General features: G+C 43.0%; 1 protein-coding gene across 1 annotated transcript in view; it reads right to left on the bottom strand.

The window, feature by feature from the left end:
• The window catches only part of Delta (neurogenic locus protein delta), a 108,038-nt gene that overhangs the window by 57,939 nt on the left and 23,437 nt on the right, over positions 1-26,662 (bottom strand). The window contains exon 2 of the mRNA XM_076435296.1: positions 68-3,915. The gene's annotated coding sequence lies outside the window, so the exon portion shown is untranslated. The remainder of the gene's footprint in view (positions 1-67; positions 3,916-26,662) is intronic.

Genomic DNA, 26,662 nt, shown 5'->3' with positions numbered 1-26,662 from the left:
GAAGGAAATTATGAATTAGCATATTATCTGTGATTATTATCGTTCTGTACCTCTTATATATCCTTACCGTCTTAATGATTGTATTCTCTCCTCAATAACAGCAGTTAAGGACCTAGGAATTCACTTCTCCTCTACCTTAGACTTTTCCAACCATTTTTATCACATTGTCAACTTCGCTTCGAGAATGCTCGGGTTCATACTTCGTTTTTCCACCGATTTTCATTCAATCCATGCACGTAGGTTGCTATATGTATATTACCCTTGTCCGTCCCGTGTTAGAATATGCTTCTACTATATGGTCTCCGAAAAGCGTTAAGTATGAAATCATGCTCGAGAGAGTGCAGCATAAATTTCTAAGGTTTTGTGCATATAAGACAAACATCCAATGTCAATCTTTGTGATCATGATTATTCTAAAATATTGAACATAGTCAACCTGGCAACATTATCTGATCGAGGAATATAGTATCCGACCAGAGCTTTATTTTCCATTTGATAAATAATAATATAGATTGTCCCGCACTTCTGAGGCAAATCAATTTCTACGTACCTGAACGTGTTTTGAGAACGAGTGCAGGACTTCAAACAATGAAATCCAAATCCACATGTGGAGTAATGAATCCTTTAAATCGCATTATTGCAAGCTCAAACATACTGTATAATAATATTGTTTTTTTTTTTAATGGCACGTTACAGGAATTCAGGAGAAAATTACGCAAGATTATTTGTTAATATCGTACCTGTATCTGTTTGGTTTCGCGCTTGTCCCTTTTTATGTAAATTTTAGGTTAACTCTTTTCTTTTTCTTTTTATCGGTTCTACTGTAAACAACTGTAAACATTTGTATAAGAGGACCTCGATCCGTATATAATAATAATTTTTGGAAGTCTATGGCCCTCGGTTGCTTTTTAATAGATTCTTCAACAGCAACAGAAATTTTGATTACAAACCGACAATTCACCCTTGATATAGTGTAAAAGAAGATTTTTAACCCTTATCCGTCCGTCGCGTCGTGTCAATTTGACACAGTTTTCCCGAAATAAATTATACTATTCTGCTGTTTGTGGATAAATTTGCCCAAAACTTTGTGACTTTTATTTTGTAAATGCGACACATACATATAACTAGACTGCGGATCTTTATGCATTTATAGGAAAATTGAGTAGATCAAAATTCGAAATTGGCGGAAAATTTTAAAAATTGAAGACGTCAATACATGATTTCTCCTCTATTAAAATCATTAAGGGAAGAAACAACATTCAATTTATGTAGTTTCTATTTCTTGCAATCGATGCAGACAATTTTTATTTTGCATAAAGATCCGCAGTCTACACATAACGCGAAAAACTTGAGACGTAAATGTCGACTCATCAATCTGAATAAAAAAGCATCGATAAATAACTGTTTACCTTGTTGTTTCTTTTTTTATTTATATTTATTATTTATATCAATCTTTTACCACTGTGTCAGTTTGACACCGAGGGACCGATGCAGTTCGTGAAATGAGGGACGGATGAGGGTTAAGCTTCCACTGGGTCCAGTACAATTATTGAAAATTCTTAATAGTCTGCCAGTAGATAAACCGTTTACCTAAAATAATATTTGATCTCGTCGCGAACGATAGTCTTCTTGCGCGAGGTAGCGCATGACTTTTCGATATTTTGCCGAGTTAGAGCAGCATTTGGAGCAACGCGAGCCGGTGGCAACCCCTTAACGATCCGGAATCGCTCGGTTCCCCTGTTCCCGAGTCGATCGTGGCGGCAGATGCTGCAATCAAACAGAAATTAAGCAGTGCCCGGGACCCGGAATAAACAAGCAGATGGACACCACGTCGGAAGAAGAGAAGAAGAAGAAGACGAAGAGTCAAGAGAAAGAAAGAGGGGGGGGGGAGGAAGAGAGAGGGAAAAAAGAAAGGCTGACGGTGAATTAAGGAAATCACCGGTTATCCGCGGTCCGCGCGGCGCATCCCCGCCGCGATCGATCGGGAGAGCCGATGATCGATCGAGAGGATTAACGAACCGATAAAGTGTTAGAAGCACGTAAATCGCTGGTCTCGTGGAGAACCGTGGCGGATCACCGCAAACTACCAATCATAGCGTGCGAGAGTACCTTTTCGCCGTGGTTGCTCGCACGCTCGCACGCACGCACACAGTGAGAAAGAAACGCGGCGAACACCGAAAGGCAGCCGGTTTGTTAGACTCTCTCGGTGCGCACTTGCTCGCTACCCTGAACCAGTCGGCAGTTCATTGAGTCCGGGGCTCACCTAAGTACGCCGTAACCAGCGCAACGAGCGCATGTGCCGACAAGGAGCGCTGCTCGGTCTCGGTCGTGTACACTGCACACGTAACCGGCCCCGGCCGCGGCCGCGGCCGTCTCTCCTATACTCTGTATACTCACTCGTTGTACGCCTCTCCCCGGGCACGTATGAATGAAACACCGGCGAACGCGAAGAAAGGAGCGAAGGAAGGTCGCGTGACGGATTCACGTGTTCCTCCCCGCGAGACCATCGACCTAACGCCGCGCACCTTCGCGCACCTTCGCGCATCTTCGCGCAGCGTACACTGCCATGCCGTACACTGTTTTGCCGCCCGTTTCTATAAAATACCTTAACCCGTTCATATGGGACTGGACCTCGAGCCACATCAAAAATTGGCGATATTTAAGGATGTTCTGGAGGTATACAAAAACGCAACAAAATTTTTGAAAATTTGACAAGATATAATTCTTACTAAATTAATGCAATTACCAAAGTTTGGGTTCGATTCACTGCACCGTTTAAGAATTATATCAACTTAAAGTTTGCACATTTTAACACGTTTTCTTATGGAGAATTCATAAAATTCATAATACAATAACGATTGATATAACCTAGATCGGTTTCAAATACATACGTACATCAGTATCTTGACAACAAGCATGTACGACGCACGCAACACACGTGTCGCACATTTATCATAAATTTATTTTCCCCAAAGCAAGTGAGTGTGTCTTTATGAAGAATATTTCTTACATTCAATCATTCAATATTTCTGTTTTTTCAAAATTACTATTATATAACATATCTAATTTACAGACGCGATTCAAATAAATCTTGAAAAAGATCCAAACTAGGATCGAAACGTTGATTTTATTTGACAATTAGCAAAGTTGCTTTATAATTCGTAATAAACTATCGAACCGTTGGGCCGAAAACATTTAAAAATTGGTCTCGTAAATGAAACTGCCGCAGATTTGAAGATTAAAGCCTCCTCTTTATCATGGCTCCTTAAATATTGATGTACAATTTCTTTTCGCTATAAAACTCTCACTCAGACCTCGATAGAAAATCGTGCATTGATTTTCAAGATGTCGTTGTAAAGAGGAAACTTCAACATTTTAATCCACGATGGTTTCGGTCACACCAATGAAATTTTTCAGAATTAGGGAGAATGGTGGACGGGAGAGTGTTTACGCGACCGAAACAATGGCACCGATCCGTGAGCACAGCTTTGACGAGCGAACGAGCAATTTTTGGTTTCACCTGCGGCGGCGCGTGATCCTCGCTAGCCAGTGGACCCCGATGAAACTTGAACCGAGGGCATACTGCAGAGGCTCGGTTCGGCTCGCGCGCGCCACGCACCTAAACGCGCAATTAATCGAATTAACGGCGTGACGGCCGCCGCGCCGGCTTGTACTCCGCTTGTAATCGTTCCCCCGTGAACACAAAGTGCATACCATACCTCGACAGTACCTGGAATCTTCGTCATCTTGCACGGAGGGCACCGATGTAACTGGACCCCGTGCCCCGCACTCGCTAACTAATCGCCGTAATTGCCATAATCGCCGTACTGATCGAATTAGGAGGAAAGCTGCGAGGCTTCGGCCGGGTAGTCAATTCCAGCTCATCTCCGCAGCTTTCTTCGACTACTTGCCAACTCTGGAATTCAAAGAAATTCAGAAATCGAAATCACTTTCGTCGAGTATGGTGAAAGTCGATTGAAAATGTCTTTGCTCGATTAACAGCGCAACTTTCATGAAAAATAATTATTATAAATATATCGACGCTGACCTAACGCTCGTTGCTCTCGTGCTGTTAAACGGACTTCAAATTTATTTAACCGAAACTGGGGCATACGAAACAACTGAACGTCAACAGTGATCCAGTTTGATACTCGAAATAGAAATGTCCCAGTGTTTATTATTAACAGTGTGCAAGTGTTAGAGGAGTACGTTGACCTAAAACATAGTTTTTGTACCCGAAACAGTTGCACACACACGCGCGCACCAGGTTCGTGCGTCCCAGTTGAATTAAGGAATCGCAATAACGAATAGTAGGCTGTCGCCCAGCACCTGGAAAGCCGGGCTTAATTTCGAGTTATCTGCTCACGGAAATGCGGGTTTCGTGTTCACGTGTTATCCTAAATAATAACCTTATCTAGTAGCCGCGTGGCCCGAGGAACAGTTTGCATCCGTATCATCCTAATTAGAAACCTAACCCCTTTAATGAACGTGGGCGACCGACATTGCTCGAGTCAAAAGAATTTCGGGTCAGAGCGGTGAAAACGAAGGTGGCGCGAGTGTGGTCCACACTAGCTGCCATGACTCTGAAAAAATGCTGAGTGTTCCATCGAACGTACCTAAATACGAATGTAAAATATTGTCTTCGCCAAGCTCATGGCAGCCGCGAAATAAATTCGCGAAGGCCGCAGTGTGCTGAATTGAGCGCAGCGTTTTTCGATCGCGTTGCCAGGATGCAAACGATGTTTGCCAAGATGCGTTTTCGCGAAATGGGCACGTACCCCTGAACCAGTCAGGATGCACCCTCGTTTAGCTGCGATTACGCGAGGGGATGCAAACGGCGCGGCGCGGCGCGGCGGTTCGGTCAGTTCGTGACACGAAATACGCAACTCAGTTTATTAGGCATACCGGGTGATTCATGTAACGACTCGTAATCCGGCGTAGAGTCCTCTTAATCCGCGCGATTGTCGGAGATTAATATAGGGTAGATCTTCAGAGGGGAGGGGATGGGAGAGAAACCCGGTGAAGTCAGGAGAGACCAGTTTAGTCACGAGATGCAACGCAGGAATTAAGGTCTCTTTACAGCTGTCGGCTTCCAGTGATCGTGAATCGATCCAAGAAATACTGTTCCTCGGGATCGAGGGTCCTCCACGTTCTAATGGCTCCTTTCAAGCTAATGGACAGGGGCTGAATTATTGCTATTCCTCAATTCGACTGGGACGAGGCGAATCAACACCTTTCCTCGCCCTCTGTGTAGCGGGGATCCTCAAGATGTTTAGACGCGCCGGCGACCCTAAACGCGTTTTAATACGAGATACAGCCGGCACGAAGCAACCACGGTACCTTCCCACTAGATCTTCATCAAGGTTATTTAACTCCGTAACGATTTAACGCTAGAATCAACGAACGAAGCGACTCGTTTCGGATCGGAGGGGGGCCGTGTGCTGTTAATACGGTTTAACAAGGTCCGTTTCGTTCTGCTATCAACAAGACTCTTGATAGGAGAAACGAAATTTTTCATACCAATTACTGTAAATTAATCGGAAGATAAAAATGTTCTATACCTCCCTCCAGGATGAATTACGACAAAATTTTCAATTTCGTAAAGAAATACACAATGTAAAAAATGTAATTAGCCTACCTAACATACAATAACTTATTCATCTACTCAAAAGTTCCATAACTCCGCGGATTCTTTGCGGGGAATCGTTGAAATGAATTTTTGGCATGGCATCGAGCGGGGAGACGCGACGTGGTTCGAGGCTCGATGATAATGCGACCGCGGGGACCGGATATAGAATCGGGCGTGGGTCCGGTCGGTCTTCCGCATTCATTTGAAGCACAATGTCCCAGTTTACGAGCGGCGGCGCGGCGCGACGTAGCGGCAGGCGCTGGGGCCGGTTCCCGACGTAATATCGAGAGACACCCTAAGGCCTAGGCGGAGAGCATGAACGCTCGGAGTGGGCCCCAGCTCCAGGCCTCGGCCGGCAGGTAGTGGGGGAGCCGGCACGCGTGCCACGCGCCCGAACACGGCCGAGCGTTCACGAGAGCTCGCGAACCGGGTCCGATACAAATGATAATAATCTCTCCCGAGTGACCCTGCCGGGCATATTCCCCACCACGCCCCGGACCCGGACCCAGACCCGGACCCGGACCCGGACCCAACACGATACGTATCGGGTGTTGCAGCTGCTGTTTCTCCCGTCGCGGCCCGGCAGACCTTCTTTCTTTCCTTCTTCCGTTTCGTTCCCTTCTTTCCTTCCTTCCTTCCTTCCTACCATCCATCCTCTCGCGCCTCTTCCTGCTCGCTTACGCGGCCTGATTTCTTTCTCAGGCTCTCGGCCAGCTTCCTAAACAAATAACTCGAGCGCCGCGCGCGCGTGCACCTTCACCTTCTTCTCACAACCCGAGACGCGTCGCAATCTTTAACATGTACGACACCACCATTTCTTTCGTTTGCCAAGCGAAATTTCACTCTTGAATTTCTTGTCTTCCAATATTTATACTTTTACCCATTGATGCTTCCTAAACTACAGAAACTACAGAAAACTACAGAAAACTACAGAAGTCTCCAGAAGTCAATCCGAAAATGAAGCATCTATTTACGACGTGCTCGGTCCATCGTAATCGGCAGGACGAGGCTCAAAGGATGTTGAACAGCGTAGCGGTAGCCGTAGGTCATAAAGACGTATTCTAGGTCGGCCCATTCGCGATCAGCGGCGTAACGAACGCGTCGTCGACCGCAGCCTGCCAAAACAAAAGGGCCGTTCGCGGTGCCTGTCCCCCGGGAGCAACAAAGGCGATTTCCAGGGGATCGTCTCCCCCGCGGCCAGTTTCCCTCGTTGCATTGAATCGACCCGTCGAAGAGCAGGGGGATGACGAGGTTGGGAGAAAAGGAAAACGACGAAGAAGCGGGGAGGGAAGAAAAAAAAGTCGAAAAGAAAGAAGAGAGAGGAGGCAGCAGCGCAACAATGGGTCAGCCACTCGAGTGGAGCACGTAGGAAAAACGTTGATTTGCATCTGACTGGCGTTTACCTGGCGCGCAAGAGGGAAACGTGTGGAGGAAGGAGGTTCGTGCCCCGAAGAGCCAGCATCTGTTCGCAGCTTTTCTTCGGGGCCCGGGATGAGGCAACGTGGAGAGCACCGTGCACGGCCAGGTAGACAGAGACAGGTAGAGGGAGGGCTACTCTTCGAGAAGCCTCGAAGAAACGAAACGCATTTCGATCGGTGAACGACAAACGAACGGGGCCCGAGAAGACGAGAGAAGGAGAGGGAGCGTCCTTCGAAGGATTTTTTCTCTCCCTCGGAGAGAGCCCTTTTTTTCCTCTCCCTCCCCTTTTTATCTTTGTTCGCCGGCGCAGCTGGTTACCCCGAAGATCATTGGAAATTAATAGGCCTCTGCGGAGTGACCGCACAGAAGGGAGGCGTAACGGGTTGAACACCGATATGCCCCGAAGATGCTCCCCGAGCTAAACCAGTCGCTCGAATACTCCTCCGCATGCTGAAAACCAACGCATTCCTGCATGCTGCCCACAGCTGGACCACCCCCTTCCTCCGGTGACACCGCCGACTATGCGCTCTCTTTTTCGATCTTTTTTCCAGCCTGCGATCGCTGGATCGTTCGGCAGGTCGGATGGATCTCGGTGCTCTCGCGCAATATGCTCCTCAGGTATTTCGCTTGTCCCCGGGAATTTTAATGCCGCTGATGCGCCGGTCACCGATCAGGCGAGAATCAATTTTCATCCCTCGCCGCGGTCTAATTCGGCCACGTTGCTTTCAAGGAGGCTGGCAAATTTAGAGCCGGGCCCCGGGTCCCTGTGCACCCCTATGAGACTAGTTTCAACGTCTATTGGTCGACTGGACTATCAGACCACTGTCACGACGGTCACTAATCAGTCCAGAATTAATTTTTATTGCTTGCTATAATTGAATTCGTCCATATTGCAACTCATTTCAATGTGTATCGGTACCAGCGACGACTCTATTACGACTTTAATGTCGCTGATACGACGGTCACTGAACAGAATTGCTTTTATTGACGCCAAGAAATTTATAAAACTGCTTGAATGAGAAGCACAGAGAAACTTGTGGTTTTCGGAGACTCGTTGCTGGTTCCCCGGAGACCAAAGAAAGAACCATGTCGTGTGTCGACAATGACCCACCGAGCGACTGGTTCCCTCGCATAATGCCAGTTCATTCCGAAATCCACGTGTTCCACCGACTCGTGATGGTCATTTCTCCATCGCGCACCCGTTCGCTTCAGCTTCCACGCGTAGGTAAATGGAAATCGCCGGTTTTTGTTCAACCGTGCGACCCGAGTCGACAACCTGACGGGCGACGAGCGCGCTTCCCTCGAATGTCAACGAAGAATTCGGTGTTTTTCGAATACATTCTCGACGGGAGCGACCGAGAACAGAGGAACGGAGAACAGAGAACGCTGCGAGAAACTCGGGAGACGACTCAATCGGTAGCCAATTCGGTCTTGTCGAGTAACCTTTTCCCTCTTTTTGCCATTTCTATTTAGCCAGGCGACTCCACTCGCTGCGATCGAATCGTCGAATTATTCACCTTTAGAAATCTTTCGCGTCTTCATCCCGGTCGACGTTCACTTGGCAAGAACATCTCGACAGAAATCGGATAGTATCGAAGCAATTTATTTAGTCACTTTGAACAAGTAAATCTTGATGCATTAGCTGTCGTTCGACTTTTTTCTGGCTATTCTATAGGCATTGAAAGTGAAAGCCTTCTCGATGTAGTCACTTATAAATTACTGTAAAATTGAGATCAAGCTTTTTTGACGAGGTTGTGAAGGGAAAGCTTCAATCTTCGATTCTCTGGTAGATTCAGTCCTGAACAAAATTTTCTGACATTTTTACAGACGTTCCAGTTTGCAGAATCCTCAAGAAAGAATGTGTCTTAATTAAATATTTCCAATTTTCCGAAAATTAAACATTTAGTGTGCACATACTGTTCAGATGCAATGTACGCTTTTTGCTTCTAGAATTTGATTTGACGTTTGACGGTTCGATTCTGACAGGCTGATAACGGGACGTAGAGGTCGCAATTTTCGTCGATCGATGCGATCCATGGATCCCAGTCGCGTCGCCGATAAATCACGGGCGACGGTCGCTTGTACACGCGTACACGGCGAGCCGAGCCGAGCGGAGTGAAGCGGAGAGAAGCGGAGAGGACGCACTCCCATTAGCGCGACGAATTCGCGTCACGTAGGAGCCGCGGTGTGGGAAACCGTGGAACAATACCAGCCGTGGCTGCTCACGGCTATGACGAACCGTCCGTGCATTGTTATGGTAAAAATGGCCGGCACCGTGGCTCCCTTGTCGCTTTAATTGGCGACATCAAACCGGCATCACCATCGGTGGCGAACGATCGACATGTAACGCGCGTCTCCTTCGAGCCGAGCTGATTGCGAGTCGCAAGCCGGCTACCTTTCTCTCTCCCCCTTTCTTCTGCACTCACCCTCCTCCCCCGTCCCCCTCAGCTGCACCCTCCCCTGCCCCCTCGGTTCCGTGATTTTCCAAATTATTCGATGGACACACCTGCCACGCGATCGCGCGCGCATCCACCTTTCGTCCGCTTTCAATCGGGATGATTGCGGGCTCCTGAGTCCTGACGTCCGGACTCTCTCGAAAGGTTATCGGTGGAATCCTCAGCCTTATAAATAAACATTCTCTCTGTAACAATTTTATTCGCATTTACCTTTTTATATCAGAACTTGTTAAAACATTGTACAACTCAATTGTCTTCCAATATATTAGCTTCGCCGGTCTAGAACAGCTGAGAGATATTGTCGTTATATACCATGAGATTAATTAATGTAATGTAGGTCAGTAAAATAAGTAACTATTCATAAGTATTCATAACTATTTATAAGACATAAGCCACCTGAATAACTTTTCCTTTTTGTGGAGAGAGGAAGAAATGTTTCAGACAAAAGTTGTTTAGTTTCGAGGGACCCATACGTGGTTTACATAACTTTTCTTTAAGTGCAGGTCAACCTAGTGTTTTTAGCCCTTCGCGAGACAATTCCACCGATATATTCATTCAAGGTCATTCAAGGTCATTTAAACCCCCGAAACCAAACAACTTTTGACTGAAACATTTCTTCCTGTCTCCAAAAATGTAGTAGTTATTCATCAGGTGGCTTGTCTTAGTAGCCTCACTAGGGTTGCCAGAAATGTTTTATCCAAATATGGAAGAAGTAGTGAAAATTGCAATTATGTATATATGAGATAGGCTCAAAATATAGGAGTTCAAGTAAAAGAGGTACGCAGCACGTTTTAAACTTTTTTATTCGAACAAAGATTTTTGAAAATTCCTGTAGATACGTAAAGATCAAGTTCAAATATAGAAGACTCATATCAAGCATGGTTTCGTTAACAAGCGATCAACACCCACTAACCTAGCGGTGTATTGCAACTTTGTCTCATCTTCTTTGGATGCTAATCTACAGGTTGGCACAATTTTTACAGATTTTCAAAAAGCTTTTGATACGGTAAAAATCATTCCCTTTTAATTGAGAAGCTTGCAGCATTTGGCTGCAAGGGAAATCTATTGTCATGGCTTGAAAGTTACCTCACAAACCGTTTTCAAACACTTAAATGTAAATCCACATATGGATTAATAAATCCTATAAATCGAATTATTGCGCGAACTCTCCAACACTCTATATAATAGTATTGATTATTTTAATGGATCGTTACAAACTTTCAAAAAAAAATTACGCAGGATTAACTTATAATATCAGTACCTTTATACCAACAGTTTTTTCTTTTTATGTTAAGTCTTTGTTCTATTGTAAACAATTGTGTAAATGGACCTCGGTCCGTTCATAATAAATAATAATAATAATAATAATAATAATAATAATAATAATAAATATAGAAGATCTGTGGCAACCCTAAGCCTCATCCTAAATTGAAAGATATCAGACTGTCCATTTCGTTTCACAAGGAAACTAGATACATTCGAGATCCACCGAGAGGTATACTAAAAACAATTCCCATCCGCAAAGGGTTAGCAGCCTAGGTCCCGGAGAGAACCGTTTACCATTTCTCTCGAGTTAATCATCGGTCGGTCAAGTTATGGTAATGAATTAATAACGCAGCGATTACGGTCAAAGATGCAATTAATATATCGTCGATTAGCATCTGGTGTTAATTGGCGATTTAGCGAGAACGATCCCAGGAACGCCGCGCGCGGCTCTTGTCCGTGATTCACCGGTCGAGGCCTCCTCTCCCGGCCAATTAGCATTTAGAGGATACGCGAAGACAATGCCGAGGAGTAGGAGCGAACAACAGCGAGCAGCAGCGAGTAGGATGGTGATAGAGGCCAGGCCGTTTACCCCGAAACAGCCGTACTTTCGGAAAGCCGATGCCGGTCATACTAAACGAATACGTGTGCCTCTCTGCCTCTACCCACGCGACTCAACAAGACGCGTCGCGTCGCGTCGCCTTTTCACTCGACAATTACGGATTCCGTCAGTCGTTCTCTCGATGAACAACCGTCCTGGGAAGATACTTTGTGCATACTCTTCTTCGTCGATCCAGGCAAACACCCACGTCGATTGGCTGGCGACAACTCCCAATTAACACGTTCGCTACCACTATTTATTTCGCTGTCTGGATTACATGTTGAAATGTTTTGTTAAATGCCGTGTCCCTCTTTTATGATATATATATATATATATATATATATATATATATTTTAAAATTTATTTATTTAATGTTGCTTCAACATCAAAGGTCATTAGTAACACGGTACATTTTCTTACAATATTTTATACATACAGTGGCTCACGAAAGTATACGAACGCCCTTTAAAATAGAATAACTTTTTTATAATCAATTAGAAGCATTGGTTTATGAAATGATAAGCAAAGAAGATTTTCCAAAAAATTATAATTTACAAAGTTACATGCAAAAATAAAAAAGGCATTTTTTAAACTTTTTTTTTTAGGGCCCTTAATGAAAATTTAAAATATATGTTTTGTAGATCTATGTTAGTTATACACATGCTGAGTTAGTTATACACGTACTGGGTACAATGTTTCGGACAGATACGATCTGTTATAATTGAATCATACAAAGTGGAGTGGAATTTGAAATGAGGATATTCGTTCGTGCTACGGAAAATCAGAGGAGAGTATTGCATGTTTCGTGCACGCCTACGCGCGCTCCTCGCACGCTAAACATCCTTAGTCCACTAATTAACGATGGATCGTGATCGGATGGCGGAAGCCGCCGGCGTTAAACGTTTAATTAATCTGTCCCGGAATTTTACGGGACGGCTGGCTCGCAACGAAAGTAAAGCTACGGTTGTTTTCGTTGCTTATTAACCGTTCACAGATGATAAGGCTAACCGAGGAAATGCCTTCACGGTGGTAACATGCATCCGTCTAAGCAGATAAACAGATTACAACAAATGTCTAGAGAGAGGTTCGTTGCTGTAATAGCGGCGCAACGAACGTGGAATTCGAAAATAATTAGTTTTCAGCCGATTGAAGATGGAAATCAGATTCGAGAACTCCGTTCAATTCTACACGTACGATTTGATGGAAATTTGCATAAAAACCTCCCCACAAAATTCATCTTGACTTTCAAGGTCAAGAAAGCAAATTATTTATTTCATAGACAGGTCACTCTTACTTGAATAATTTTAATAAGCTGAGAAAAATAGATTGGCATTCTTAAAGCTACTGTTTTAGATTGCAACTGCTCATTTTTGCCATGAATGAATCAAAACAGCGGTGTAGTCGCGCTGTGATTGGTCCTTCCAAGGAAGTACAACATTTTTGAGACACTCTGCATAATATAAAATAAACTGGCAGAATTATAACGAACAAGTTTTTATCACGCACGTAAAATCCATTGTGATTGCAGAGATTTAAGAAAACTGACTATCGCAAAGTGGGATAAACAGATGAATTTTGTGTCAATTCGGAGAACTTTCGATAGAAATGAGATAGAGCGACGATTTTTTTAAAAACTAAAACTGAAATATTGCAGAATATGGGAAAAATAGAGAGATTATGGCACGAACGTTCTTTAACCTTTGACAATCTGTGTTAAACTTGCAGAATTACAAGAAAATTGTGGTTTATCCAATACTATGTACAGATAGACAAAATTCTAAAACTCACGTGATTTGTTGCAAAGATGTTCTTCGCATCCCCGGAGAAACGGGATATAAGGTCGAACTGTATTTTATCGGACGTAATTACGCCATAAAGTCGTATCCGTTTAATAAACGAGAAGCAAATGTCCGCCGCCGTGGAGTTTCTCCACGCCTCCCCCGTGCCCACAAATCACCATTCCGGCGAGTTTCCCTCGGAACGATTCCCCGGCGACGCCCACGCAGTTCGCGACGTGTAATTGATTAACCGGCGAACGGAGTTAATTAAAACTCGACCTGGCCAGGGGTTGGACGAAGCCCGGAGGTCATTCCGCAGCTGACAAGATAATTCCGCCGAGCCACGTCAGTTGGTGCATTTCGGCGAATCTGTGAATGACGACTAATGAGGCAGGAAGACGGATCGCTCAGATATCTTCGTTTCTCTATTTCAACGATTCTGATCGATTCGCTGGGAGTCTCTATACGTCGCTCTAAATGACTAACTAGTCTTTCACGAGATAATACTGTCGTGCGTTGTACAAAAGCCAGAAATTTTATAAGCCTGCTGCGGCAGACAATGGATCACTCCATCAGTCCTCCGTGGGATAAAACTGATCAATTTCTATTATGCGCGAGCCAGGAATTTGATAAGCTCCGACAACGTTGTGGTAGGAAATAGATCACTGATCCAACGGTGTTCTTCTCGGGATAAAATTGTTCCATTTTTGCTGAGAGCAAGAAAAAGTCTAGCAGGATAAGCTTGGTCCAGCGGCCCCCACGACAATTTTTATTGATATCGCGTGTACATAATAATTAATTATTTATATTTTTACTGTGTTCCATATACGAGAATACAATATACCTTCAAACCAGTGCGTTATCAAATCATCTCAATAAAAAAATAAATGACAAAATCAGATTTGCAATCAGCGTGACAAAACCTACAGGAAATGATGTATTGCATGTCAAGAAAAATTAAAGTTAAAGTTTCATCTTCCATTAAGAAGTGTTATTTTAAATAATACAACGAGCTGTTTTTTTACAATTTCACTAACCACGTGTCGAAGAGTGCCGACTCTAATCTTCGCAAATAAAAATAGCGCGAAATTTGAAATGACACCTCGTAATGAACGACCCTTCGTTCGTAACGAAATTGGATGATGTTCGTACGATTTTAAAACGCGGAAGCTTCGCGATCCGCAGCACAGTGGTCGAAAATACCAATCTAGCGAGTCAAAACTGTGTCAGCATCATTTTATGATTAAAAACCATAGTAAAGTAGTTGATTGGATTGAATAGCGGCATTTAAAAAATTAAGGTGACCATGAAAATGAAAATGTTTTGTAACTTTTTTCTATTGAGATTTATAGACGACTAAATATCAATTAAATTTGTTAGAAACATTTTTTTGCCAGATGGAAATGCTCGGTGAAAATTAACAGTGTATAAAGTGGTGTAATGTGTTATGAATCTAGTTGACGTTTGGAATAGAGATAAAATTACATGTTAACTATTATGGAGGTGTTAATGGTTAACGAAACATAATGTGGGCAGAATAAATTTGCAAATGTATCTTCAATAGTGGATAACAATACAAGATAACAATACAAGATAACAATACAATGTACAATAACAGTAGAATGTAATTAAAGAAAATTTGGAAGCCATAATACAGGACCACAAGAGTGAACAAAGTGAACTACATCTATAGATTAGATTAATATATCATTATAGATTATATTTTGCAATAATTTTTATATTTCTTGGCTACTGAATCATCATTAAAATTGAATTTTGTCCTGCTAGATCGTGGAAATAGCCCACTGCGCGCAGGTGAAACCGGATCGCAATCGCCCGATGGATGCGACCGACCGGAAACGTGGAAAATCGAATTACTCGAGCCTCTGTTTCCTAAGGCGCGAAACTTTTTCGGCGCGGATTTTTTGCGGGTGAAGAATCCCGAGGAAGAAAGCGCGAGCCCAACAATGGCTCCTTTTATCTCGGCGGTACCCGCAGGAAAAAGAAGCGAAAAAGCATCTGAGAATGCTTCGGGAAGGAAGACTCGGTGGATATGCCTTGAAGAAAAGAAGGGAAACCGAGTCACGATGAAACCGTTGTGGTCGGCGATCAAGCGAATGAAGAGAATCAATAGAAAAGAAAGGGTCGAGTGTGAAAGGAGCGACAAAAATTATGGAAAAAAGACAAGCGAGCAATCTTAGTCTTCGATGAAGTGGTCGCGCTTCCTTTGCGGTGAAGTTCAACGATCATAGAAAATTGAAAGTACTGTATAAGAGATTCTATCCCAGTCTCTGCTGTATGAACTCTCTGCTATTCTTGCAATTAGAGGTCACACCTGTGGGATCGTCGATTTTAACACTGAATCTACCACTGCCGGTTTTATATCTTTCATCTTACAATTAATGGAATTATGAAGTTGCTTACATGGAAACTCCAAGCACATAATAATATTATAATAAAAATTGCACAAAATCTAAATACTAGTATGAGAATTAATTTTATACAAAATTTAGCAAATATGTAGCAAATGGAGCCTTGTCATTTTTGTAAGTTAAAACATTTCAATCGCGTTTAGAGCTCGGTAGGTTTAGTTTAAATGAAACCTTTTGTGGGGATTCAAGAGATAAAGCGAGCAGTCACTTGCTCGAGCTTTTTTGCCAGTGCTAATTTTTCACGAAGATATTAAACATTTAATCTTAGGATTTCTCTGTGTATAAATAATTCAGAAAAATACATACACACGTAAGGATTTAATTTAGTACCGCAACCAATAGGTAACCGTTCGATCATCCGAACAGTTATTCCTGCGATTAGGATAACGAAGTATACTTCTATCGTGTCCTATTGTTTCGTTCGGTTGGTTTTCCTGATTTACGGCTCCTCGGCGAAATTAACTCGAAAGTGCATCGCACGTTGGCGCACTCGGTGTTCGCACGGCACGGGGATTCGGAGGGTATAAATTGCTAATTATTATTACCGTTATTACCTGATCATCGGGTGAAAGCCCATCGGCGTTTACGTAACAGGCGTAACCGAGAAATGCCGGAGCGACAACCATGATAAATTAATCGCCCCGGTGCGGTGTTTCTGCTTAATTTCGAAAGTTCGGGGGACGTGGACCTGCGACATCTGTTGCGTGAACAATCGAATAACATCGAACGAATTTCTGTGTCGCTCTGTGGATTCGGTTTCGAATTTTCTTCCAGAGAACTGCGGATCTCGGGTCAACCTTTTTGCGGATCAACTTTCAAAAATCACAGGTAAATGATCTGTCGTGGCTGTTCGATGAAATTTGTTCACTGGTCACGGCACTTTTCGCTTTCGCTTGAAGTACATAATTAGTTATTTCGAGCCATATCATTTAATAATTTTCGCTATAATTTCTACAGGAAAAGGAAAATCATTGGACTGCGGATTTTATGCATTTAGGACAAAAATGAGTAAACCAAATGCAAAACAGTGGAGACATTTTAAGAAACGAAAATGTATTATGAAATTTGTTTGTGTTTAATCAATTACTACATATTTCAGTATTCTATGAGGTATTATATCAATTTCATATTTGTAAAATGGGAGAATGGAATTAGAATAGAAATATTCAACGTCGAAAGAAATGTTTAATTTTGGAATTAAAATATCTCTGACGTTCTTGAACTTAAACCTTCTTACTCTACCTACTTTTTAATCACTGTTCGATGACAGCTTGTCCCAGAACAAAGTGTACAGTAAGGAGCATAACTGATTTCACACACTTTAAATCAGAATAACTTTGATATGAATGGACCAAACGACTTCAATTTCTCTGTAAGGCTAGAAGAATTAGTTTAGTAAATGACGTCTGATAAATAAGTTTTTTGAAAAAATGCATTTGGACGGAATTGTGAAAAACAATAGTAAAAATTGATTTTTACAACTTTTTTAAAATTTTAAAAATGTGTTTGTCAACTGTTATAAATTATATACGCTCTGAAAATTTCATTGAAATTAGTTAATTGGTTTGCGAATTAAAAACGATCAAAAGTGGTAATTTGTAGTGTACTATAAAGCGGTGAGTTTTACCATTTTTGATCGTTTATAATTCGTAAACCAATTAACCAATTTCAATGAAATTTGCAGAGCGTATATAATTTATAACAGTTGACAAAACACATTTTTAAAATTTTAAGAAAGTTGTAAAAATCAATTTTTTGTATTGTTTTTCACAATTCCGTCCAAATGCATTTTTTTCAACATATTTCTTACACATCATTTACCAAACTAATTCTTCTAGCCTTACAGAGAAATTGAAGTCGTTTGGTCGATTCATAAAAAAGTTGTTCTGATTTAAAGTGTGTGAAATCAGTTATGCTCCTTACTGTATAACATCAAAAATAGTCGCTCTACACTTTCGATAAACGTATCGATGTATTTTTGGAAATAATGAACAGACTCTATCCAATAAACAATTGACTGAGGATATTAATATTTTAAATTCGACTATCCTGTATTAAAACTTGCAGAATAAACTGTACTCGTAATTTCGATTTTTTTTTTGTTTAAAATTTAAAGTTTTTCGCGAATATCTTGAAAACTAAGAGTTGCCCAGAATGTTAACCTTGACAACATATTTCAAGGCCAAGGTCGGTGGACCTGGGTTCCCTTTTGTCAACATTTACCGATTTGCAAAGTTTACAAGATTAATTCGACCATTTTCAAGCATAGATTAGAAGATTGTTGATGTGACCTGTTGATGTGAACGTGTTAATTAGACGATGGCGACGCAGAAAGCGAAGAAAGAGAAGAAGAAGAACGGCTCCAAGGTCCACGAAAGACTTGATCCGCGGAGGCAACCCCGTGATCCGGGGAAAGGGTGCGGAGGAAGGTGGACCCGAGGAGAAAAATACAAACAGGCCCGGTTGGAACCAGCGAGATCCAGTTTTAAAAACACAGAGAACGGTGTTTACACGCGGGCCTCTGAATTCGAATGCGGGACAGGAAGCGCGTCCTCCCTCGTTCTCAGCATTCTCAGCCCGCTCGTACCCACAGGAACGACCTTCCCCCACCGCGCGCGCTTCGATCGTTCTCTCCTTCTCCGTTTCTCCTTTCTGACAGGACCTGGTTCCGATGGTCCGCAAAAAGCCGCGCGCAACAAACAGAATAAATAGCGCTTCCTTCCGTTCGGTTCCGTCTGCGAATCTTGCATCTGGCCAGGCCGAAGCTGCCGATTGACCGGCCACTCTCTCATCGCCTCTCGAAAGACTGCCGCCTCCTTCCTACCTTCCTTCCTTCCTTCCTTCCTTCCTTCCTTCCTTCCTTCCTTCCTTCCCCCCCTCTCTCTCTCTCTCTCTCTCTCTCTCTCTCTCTCTCTCTCTCTCTCTCTCTCTCTCTCTCTCTCTCTCTCTCTCTCTCTCTCGCTCTTCGTTCGCCTTCGTTTTGCTTCTCGTTCCTCGTGTTCGTCTTCGTCTCCTCGGTTCCCGTGGACGCGAACGGTTCCTCTCTTCCCTGGCCGAGTCTCTCGTGATCCCATAGTCCCTTTTTCCCACCGTGGCCGAAGCCAAGGGCCAGCAAGCGCCTTCTGGCCTTCTGGCGCGCGAAAACGCCGGCTGTCGACGGACCTGCCCCCTGCCTCTGCCCCTGCGCTCCACCCTCCCGCATCCTCTTCCAATCTCTATCTCGACGAAACCAGCCGCAGCATCCTTATGGCACAATCTGCTGCGATCTTCAGGACCGAGATCTACTGGCTCGAACTCCTTCGAGATTGCTGCTCTCGGTGCTCGGGCCCGGTTCCTCGCACCGCTCGACACCATCACTGTTTTAATGGGGATCGCGTGGGGGTGGCTTTTGGACAGACACCTTCTGTTTCGGGTGGCTGTGCAATTCGTTCCGCTTGTTTCCTTTCGACAAAGCCATTTTTTCGATAATTCGTGCTTCGTTTTGGTCTTTCGTAGCATGGGACTGATGACTTCTAGATTTTCTATTTTAGGCAGCAATAAGAGCCTCGATGTGCTTGCTCCTCTTCCGAAAAGTTATTTTTAACGGTTGGTGTTGTGTTCTAACTCCTCATGCCACAGGATGGTCCAATTTTTGGAGTAGGAGGGTGAGTTGATGATAAAACTAGACTGTAGATCTTCTTTGTGCGAAAGGAAAGCTGTCCAAATTAATTGTAAAACGCTGAAGTGTCGATGAAAGTGCATTTTCTCTTTTAATAATTTTAATAAATTGAAAGTTGTCTTTCTCGACTGTCTTTACTTCTTAAATGCATAAAATTGGGGGCTCAATAGAAGTCTCGCTGCCTCGGAGAAGTCATTTTCGATGGCACCACAAAGGGATCCTCATTCTGCTGCCTCTTCCCATGTCCTCTTCGATCCTTGCATCCTACGTTGTAGGTTCAACTTACGATTTCCGTAAAGGGTAATCGAAAGCGGGAGATTCGGAATCGAAACGAGCAGTTCTCGACCTGTGCTCTGGGTCTGTTATGGTTGACGGGGCAGCCAACCAGGGGACAAAGACGGAAGAAGAGCGAATAAGAAAGAGAGACGGAAGTAAAAGGGAATATTAGCGACGGAAGGCGGAAGGAACGAAGGGATTGGTGGGCGAGAGGAGTGTGCCCCCGGGGGCTAAAGAGGGAGTAAGAGGGACCAAGGGGGTCCGGGCGTGTGCGGGAAAGAAAACAAGGAAGGAAACGGGAACGGGAACACGGAGGACGAGAGGACCACTTATTTTAGGCCTCTCTTCGCAGAAGTAAGTGGAATACACACTCTCTCTCTCTCTCCCTCTCCCTCTCCCGCTCCCGCTCCCTATACGTAACACGTGTGACGAGAGAAAGAGGGCGAGGAGTGACGGGGGAGACGGATGAAAAACACAAGGTGGTTGTGTGTATCGGACCCTCAATATAGCGGAAGCCAAGGTGGTTGCAGCCTCCCTGTACGGGTCACTTCCGCCCACTACATCCCTCCTTCTTCCTCTCGTTTGGTTCGCGAGACCATTCCCACCGCACTCTTCCTCCTGTATTCTACAAATCTTCTTTCCTCTGCCGTGTTTGCCCTTCTCCTCTTCCTTTCTCTACCTTTCTTCACGGTTCTATGAACCGGGAATCGAAATAAACAGTCGACTCTCGTTTTTCAACGATGGCCGATCGAATTTACACGCTCCGTACAAGATGTCCCTTTCTGCAGATCCTCCGTGGAAAGTGGAAACCTGTATTACTATTCTTAGGAATTTATTATGTTTATTGTGTACAAAGGTACAGTATAAAGGTATAAAGTACAGTTTGGATGTCGATGATAGGAGTGTACAATTTTATTTCGATTTCTCAAAGAAACGAATACTGTTCGAATAACAGATTTAGTAGTGTAAATCTGGACTCTAGATTCTAGACTACCAAGTCTGCTTACACGAGAGGATCGGAAGAATAATCCATAGATCAGAAATAATCAATTTTTGCTTCCCGAATAGACTTCATGGAAACTTTGTAGTCAGTCTTAATTATCGGATATGATAAAATGATTTAATTCTCGCAGTAAGATTTTATGGCTTGTCAGGAAATTTTACGGAGTTATCAGATAAATTCAATGGCCTACAAGAAAAGTTTACAGATTTGTAAGAAAAAATCACGTGAAGATCTCCACGTCCGCAGAGGCTTGAAGAGAGAAATCTCTCTGCGGGGTCCATTGTACAAAATCCGAAGGGCATCGTGTCTCTTTTCCCTGTTTTATTTTCGAGGGAACGTGTCGCAGGGTACGGCCGCGACGCAAACATGGGAATGAAAGTTTCCACGGTGATTCCCGATCGCGGATGCGAGACGTCGCTGCCTGACAAGAACAACGACGACCGCGACGACATCCTGTCCCGAAGAATTGAAAGGACGGGGCATTCGGTGAAGGTCTCATTATTAATTGTTCGAGTTCCTGCTCTGAAACGCTCAGATTAAATCCGGGAGGAACTAATCCGGCACGTAGTGCCTCTTTATTCCGCCTCTGTCCCACGTGGGGAGAGAAAACGTACACACGTGCACATATACGCACACACTGGCAAACAGAAGATCACACGGACGCACACCGTTTGACGATTTCTATACCGGTCGAACGGGGAGCCGCGTGAATCGCAAACACTCTCTTGGTGCTCGGGAGCGCGCGCGCTGCTCTATAATCGCATAATCGTGTAATCGTGTGTACTCGGTCCCGCGTGCTCGCACGAAGGTAAATACACGCGGCGCAATCCCCCCCTCCCCATCAATTTCATTCATGAAACTTCAACCCTCGCCGCGTTCGCGCGTACCTGCACGACCTCCACCAATTTCTTTCTTATTCGCTGCGCTAAATTCCTCGTCGATTCCCTCGGAAATTGAAACACGCAATTATTAATTGCGCGAGGAAGATTAGATCTTTGCTCGGAGTGCACAGTGGTCGTTGGATTCGTTTTGACGTCAGCTGCAATATTGATCTTTTATAGTCTTGAATTACACTGTCCAACAGCCAAAAAGTATTTCGATTCCCACCATGCGATTCTTGTAGAGTTTTCCGCGCTGATTCCGAATCTGGTTTTAATTTTTTTTCCTATACGTCCAGTTTTTGAGAAAATGGAGTTTAAAAAAAAGACATATTTTTCAACTTTAAACAAACATTGCGATGTTATTATAAAAGATATTTAATTGTTCTTTACAGCAAAAGATTCTGTAGACCTTCCCGAATACAGTGATATCCAATATTAATACATTATGATTGTTTAAACATGTTTAAACAATGATTAAAGACGGAGATGCACCACTTTTGCACCAATTTTTGCGGATATTTTCGAATTTATCTCAAAAAATAAGGGTCCAGCGAAAAATTCAACTATACCACGCGAAAGAGCAGACTTTTATCATTTTAGATGAAATAAAATTTGATTCGTTTCTAATCAATAGACTGCGGATTTTATGCATTTATGACAAAAAAGGGTACGTACAATTTATAACAAAGGACATGATAACAAAATACTTAAGGACATCAATCTATCTATCTATATGTATAAATAAAAATCTGTATAATTAAAAATGTACATATATATATATATATATATATGTCCGTTTGTTTGTAATCAAACATCTCCGTAACGGCTGAACGTAGAAAGCCGGGGTTTGAGCCATTAGGCGCAGCGTTTCTTCGGGAAGGTTTACGAGAAATCAGCATGCGAGAAAGTCCATTCGTTCAAGAGTTTTGACGACTTTTTCCACCGGCTACAACGCTAACTGCTTACTTCAAGTTATGTGAATGTGGCACGTTTGCGAAAATATTGACGTATAATAATCGATATGGTTTCGCGTTGATTCGCATTATCACCAGTGCGTCATGACGAAAATCTTCTCACTGGTATTCTACTTTAAATTATATCGTGAAATATATATGTATAAATCGAAAGATGGACCTATTCGGAGTGATTTGTTCTGTAAGTTTCTCATTGCATTGGAATTCAGCTGAGCAGATTGATCTGCGTTTGAATTGAAATATTTGGTTAGTATTTTTAAATTATTAATTACGACATATAAATGTCACATCTGTGACAGGTAAAAACATGCTTTTAAAAAATACTGAGCCACAGCAACGCGTGGCGGGGAAAGCTAGTGTATTAATAGGATCATTGAAAGAAGAATAGAATTTTGATGATCCGCAGTCTCGTAATCAATATTTAAGCATTAAAACAAATGTAGCCATACAAAAAACACATATCTCATTTCCCTTCTACGACATTTTTGTGCATAAAGACGTTTCAATCACTGTAACTGCAAAGAAAAAGGTACGGCAAGGGGTTAATATCGACATTTTCAGCATTGCTAAAAATTTAGGAAGAAATGTAGATGCATTAAACCGATATGAGACAATTCATTTTTTTTTTTACCAAATGAACTGCTAGATCGGTTGCCCGGACCACTGCGGAGCACGTAGAAGTTCTGCAGAGTCGAATGTCGTTGGTCCCATTTTAACACCAGCTTTGGTTGCGTCCGAGAACGATCCGTTGCCGGAGAAATATAAATCTCTCTATCAAGTATCCATTAGGCTCGATATTTCTATAGCCGACGCCCCTAAATGATCGTTGCAGTCGACGACCCCATAAATGGGCCACCCTGCGCAACTTTCACCTTTCGGAAGGAATAAAGACGCGACGAGTGCTGTTATACAGGGTGTTGTGCGTTCAAACTCTGTAGTTCCAATTCTGTCGGATACTGCCGTCCTACAAATATTGTCATGCACATAACAACATAGTTAAACCTCTAATAATCGCGTGTAGCTCGTCTGCTGGCAGATGCAGCTAACTTAACGTAACTGTGTCGTGAAATTTCGCACACGAAACGAGTGCAACTTCGTCGGTAACGAAGTGCTAGCAAGAGATAGGAACACAATTAGCACACGTACGGCTACATAGATGCTGACCCTCTGGATGCAATAATCGCGGGTGACTCTTCTCCTGGTAGCGGAAGCTAATTTTTATTTGAACCAGCGTAATCCTCGTGAAATTTTGCATAAGAAACGGGTCTAACTTAGCCCGTATCGAAACGCGTCTTGAACTTGTCTTTGGAATCGTCTTTGAATGTGTCTTTGGAATCGAAGATTTATCTGGCAAAGAATGTGCTAAGGACTGACAAGCTACCAAACGGGGAAAGGTTTCGAAAGAAACTCTAGCTCCTTCCAATCGAGTAATAAAGTCACAAGAATGAGTCTCATTTTTCCGTTAACTCGACAAGCCTAAATCGTTTGCAGTGTCGGGAAGACACCCTGTATACGTTCACATTGTTACGACGATATGAAATTACGGCAGCTGTGAAGTTGCCTGCCCCTGCGATATTCCGAAGACGCCGCAAAAAGATTCGGATCGAAGTATATCAAGATATTTTCTGGATATCATAAAACAAAATGTGAATCATCTTTACAAATAATGAGTATTGTCCAAAACGCTCGGACATGAATCTGCTTATTCTTGCTGTGGATCCATCAGAAAAAGTTTCATTAAAATCGTCGACTGCGACTTCTTGTACGCAAACTTTCATTTGTTAATTCGAATAAATTGGCGCTGCTACATTTACAAAACGCGTTCCTGATTGTTCGAAGCTAAATCTTCTCTATTGGTTCAGTGGGTTAGAATTACTGGTATCGCGTGATCGTACATACATACATATATAAGACTGTGCAAGTCTTTTCTGCGGAGTACTCGATCAAGTTTGGCCCCAGGGTCGAGTAGGTGGTGGCGAACAGAGGGAAAGCGGAAAAGTCGCGGATCCAGGGGCCGGTCTGAATAGATGTGCGTGGCAGAGGGGTCGTATATCCCAGAAGAAGCAGTGGCAGGTCCCACGGGCAACGAAGGCAGAGGCACAGGCAGAGGCAGAGGGCAGCGGCAGCAACCGGCAAGAAGAAGAAGCTGCAGCCGCTTTTTGGGGCCCCTTCTGCTCTCAGCTGCCGGACCTTCCCACGCTACGCGTATGCACCTACCTACCTACCTACCAACCTACCTACCTACCAACCACCTACCCACCTTACTACCTGACTCCCGGCTCTGTGTGAGTGATCGTTCATACCGCGCGCCTCCACCGGCTAGCGGCTGCACGGCTACGGGAACGGGAATCATTCGCGCGACGATCCTTATGCGTCCGAGCAACCCATACCGCGATGCAGCTTTCGATCGAAACTTATACAGGGTGGTTCGCAACCGGACGATCGGGAAAAGCAAGTCCGGAAAAAAGAATAATATTCTTCCGTCCGACGAGACATTTCGAAAATTGACTCTATCGCGTTCGGATTACGCAATGGTCATAACTAGACTGCGGATTTTATGCATTTATAACAAAAATCGGTAGTTGTGATTTAAAACAGTGGACAGATCTAAAAAATTTAACAGCATCAATGTATTAGTTGCAGCTTATGAACATTATTAAAGAATGAGAGAAATTTTTACTTGGCCCATGTTGGTTGCAGTAGATGTAGACGATTTTTATTCCTCGTTTCAAACCTTTCGATATATATTTATTTAGCCCTTGGGCAGCGGACATTTTCAAAATTAAAATTAAAATTAAAAGCATTCACAATTTTATTAAGTTTTTGAACATATTTCTTGTAGACCCACTACTCTTTCTGATGTTCCCAATGTAATGTTTCGTTCGGCGAATTGAATCCTTCAATTCATTTAAAAATGGAGCCAGGCTCCGCCGCACAGTGGTCTGGAGACCCTATTTTAGTGGGCAAAAAATTCAACTTTTCAACTTTAATATATTGTAATATAAAGTAACAACCCTTCACTGTGATAAAGATACAGCGTTCTAAAGACAAAGTCAGAAAATTCAAAGTAAAATAATGTTAGTAAGCGTATTTCAAATATTTAATCCATTTATAAGCATTATTTAGTCCATACGCGAATAGCGTAATTTAATAGGATTTCAAACTTTGAAAAGAATTATACAAAAACGCTTAAGAGTGCTAAGCATCGGACTTGTTTTATATGAAAGCTTGAACATTTACTGAGAAGAGCATGTAAATTTTAACTGCAACCTTCCGCGATCTTGAACTATGTATTCCACTTGAATCTTGCATAATAGCTTGGAATTACAATATACGTATATGTTTTCTCTGCGCCACTCAGAGACCCCGAAAACCTCTCATTACTAGATGTCGTGTAATACCTATGAAAAATTCAATCTTAGCTACTTTTCCGCGATTTGTAGACAATAGTATGCATTGTGAGAATTGTTAACAGGATTTTTCAAATATTTCCGACGATCTGACAAAAAAATGTTTCCAACGAAAGTTAATCGGTATTCACTTTTCTACAGACTTCAATACAAAAAGTTAAAGAAAAATCTCTTTGTTTTATAAAAAATGAAGGTCACCTGGATGTTTTAAATATTAACATATATTTTTTACTTCATAATATTCTAACTGGCATTAAGACGAATCCAACGACCTATAATAATATAATATTAAACCTTGAAATAACGTTACAATAGTTTTGGCCACAAAAAGCGAGCTGCCGGACTACTGTGCGCCGTCGAACTGTTAATGAGATCAATTGTTTGCGAGGGTGAAGGTCGCGAGAGCATTGACTATTTTTGACTTGAATACGACAAACGTTGCTTAGTATTTACAAGAACTTAATAGGACGAGAGCACAACTGTGTGTGCACCATGGTGGAAACCATTTCTAACAAGTCTGTTTAATTAAAGCAATGAATTGAATTCACCATTGACTATTGAACTGTTGAAGAATCTCGATCGATTGCTGAAGGCTTGCGAAGGAAATGTCGCGACCTTGGTCCGCCTCGTCCTCCAGGAAAGTTAGAGCTAGCATCGAACTTTTTCGAATTAGCTTTCGCTAATTGAACGGGGGTAGAGAGAGAAGAGGGCAGCAGAATCGAATGGTCCCTCGATCGAAACAAAGAACTGTACCGTTCCAGGGATCACGTACGCACGCATATAAATGTACACGCGAGCCGAGTTGACCTACTGTTCACCTGCTGCACACGCACGCATGCACAATGCACACGAACGCGCACGGACACACACGCGCGCCGGCTAC

This window comes from Lasioglossum baleicum, chromosome 12, assembly GCF_051020765.1.
Source record: "Lasioglossum baleicum chromosome 12, iyLasBale1, whole genome shotgun sequence".
Classification (NCBI taxonomy): Eukaryota; Metazoa; Arthropoda; class Insecta; order Hymenoptera; family Halictidae; genus Lasioglossum; species Lasioglossum baleicum.
This window is presented reverse-complemented; position numbering and strand designations above follow the sequence as displayed.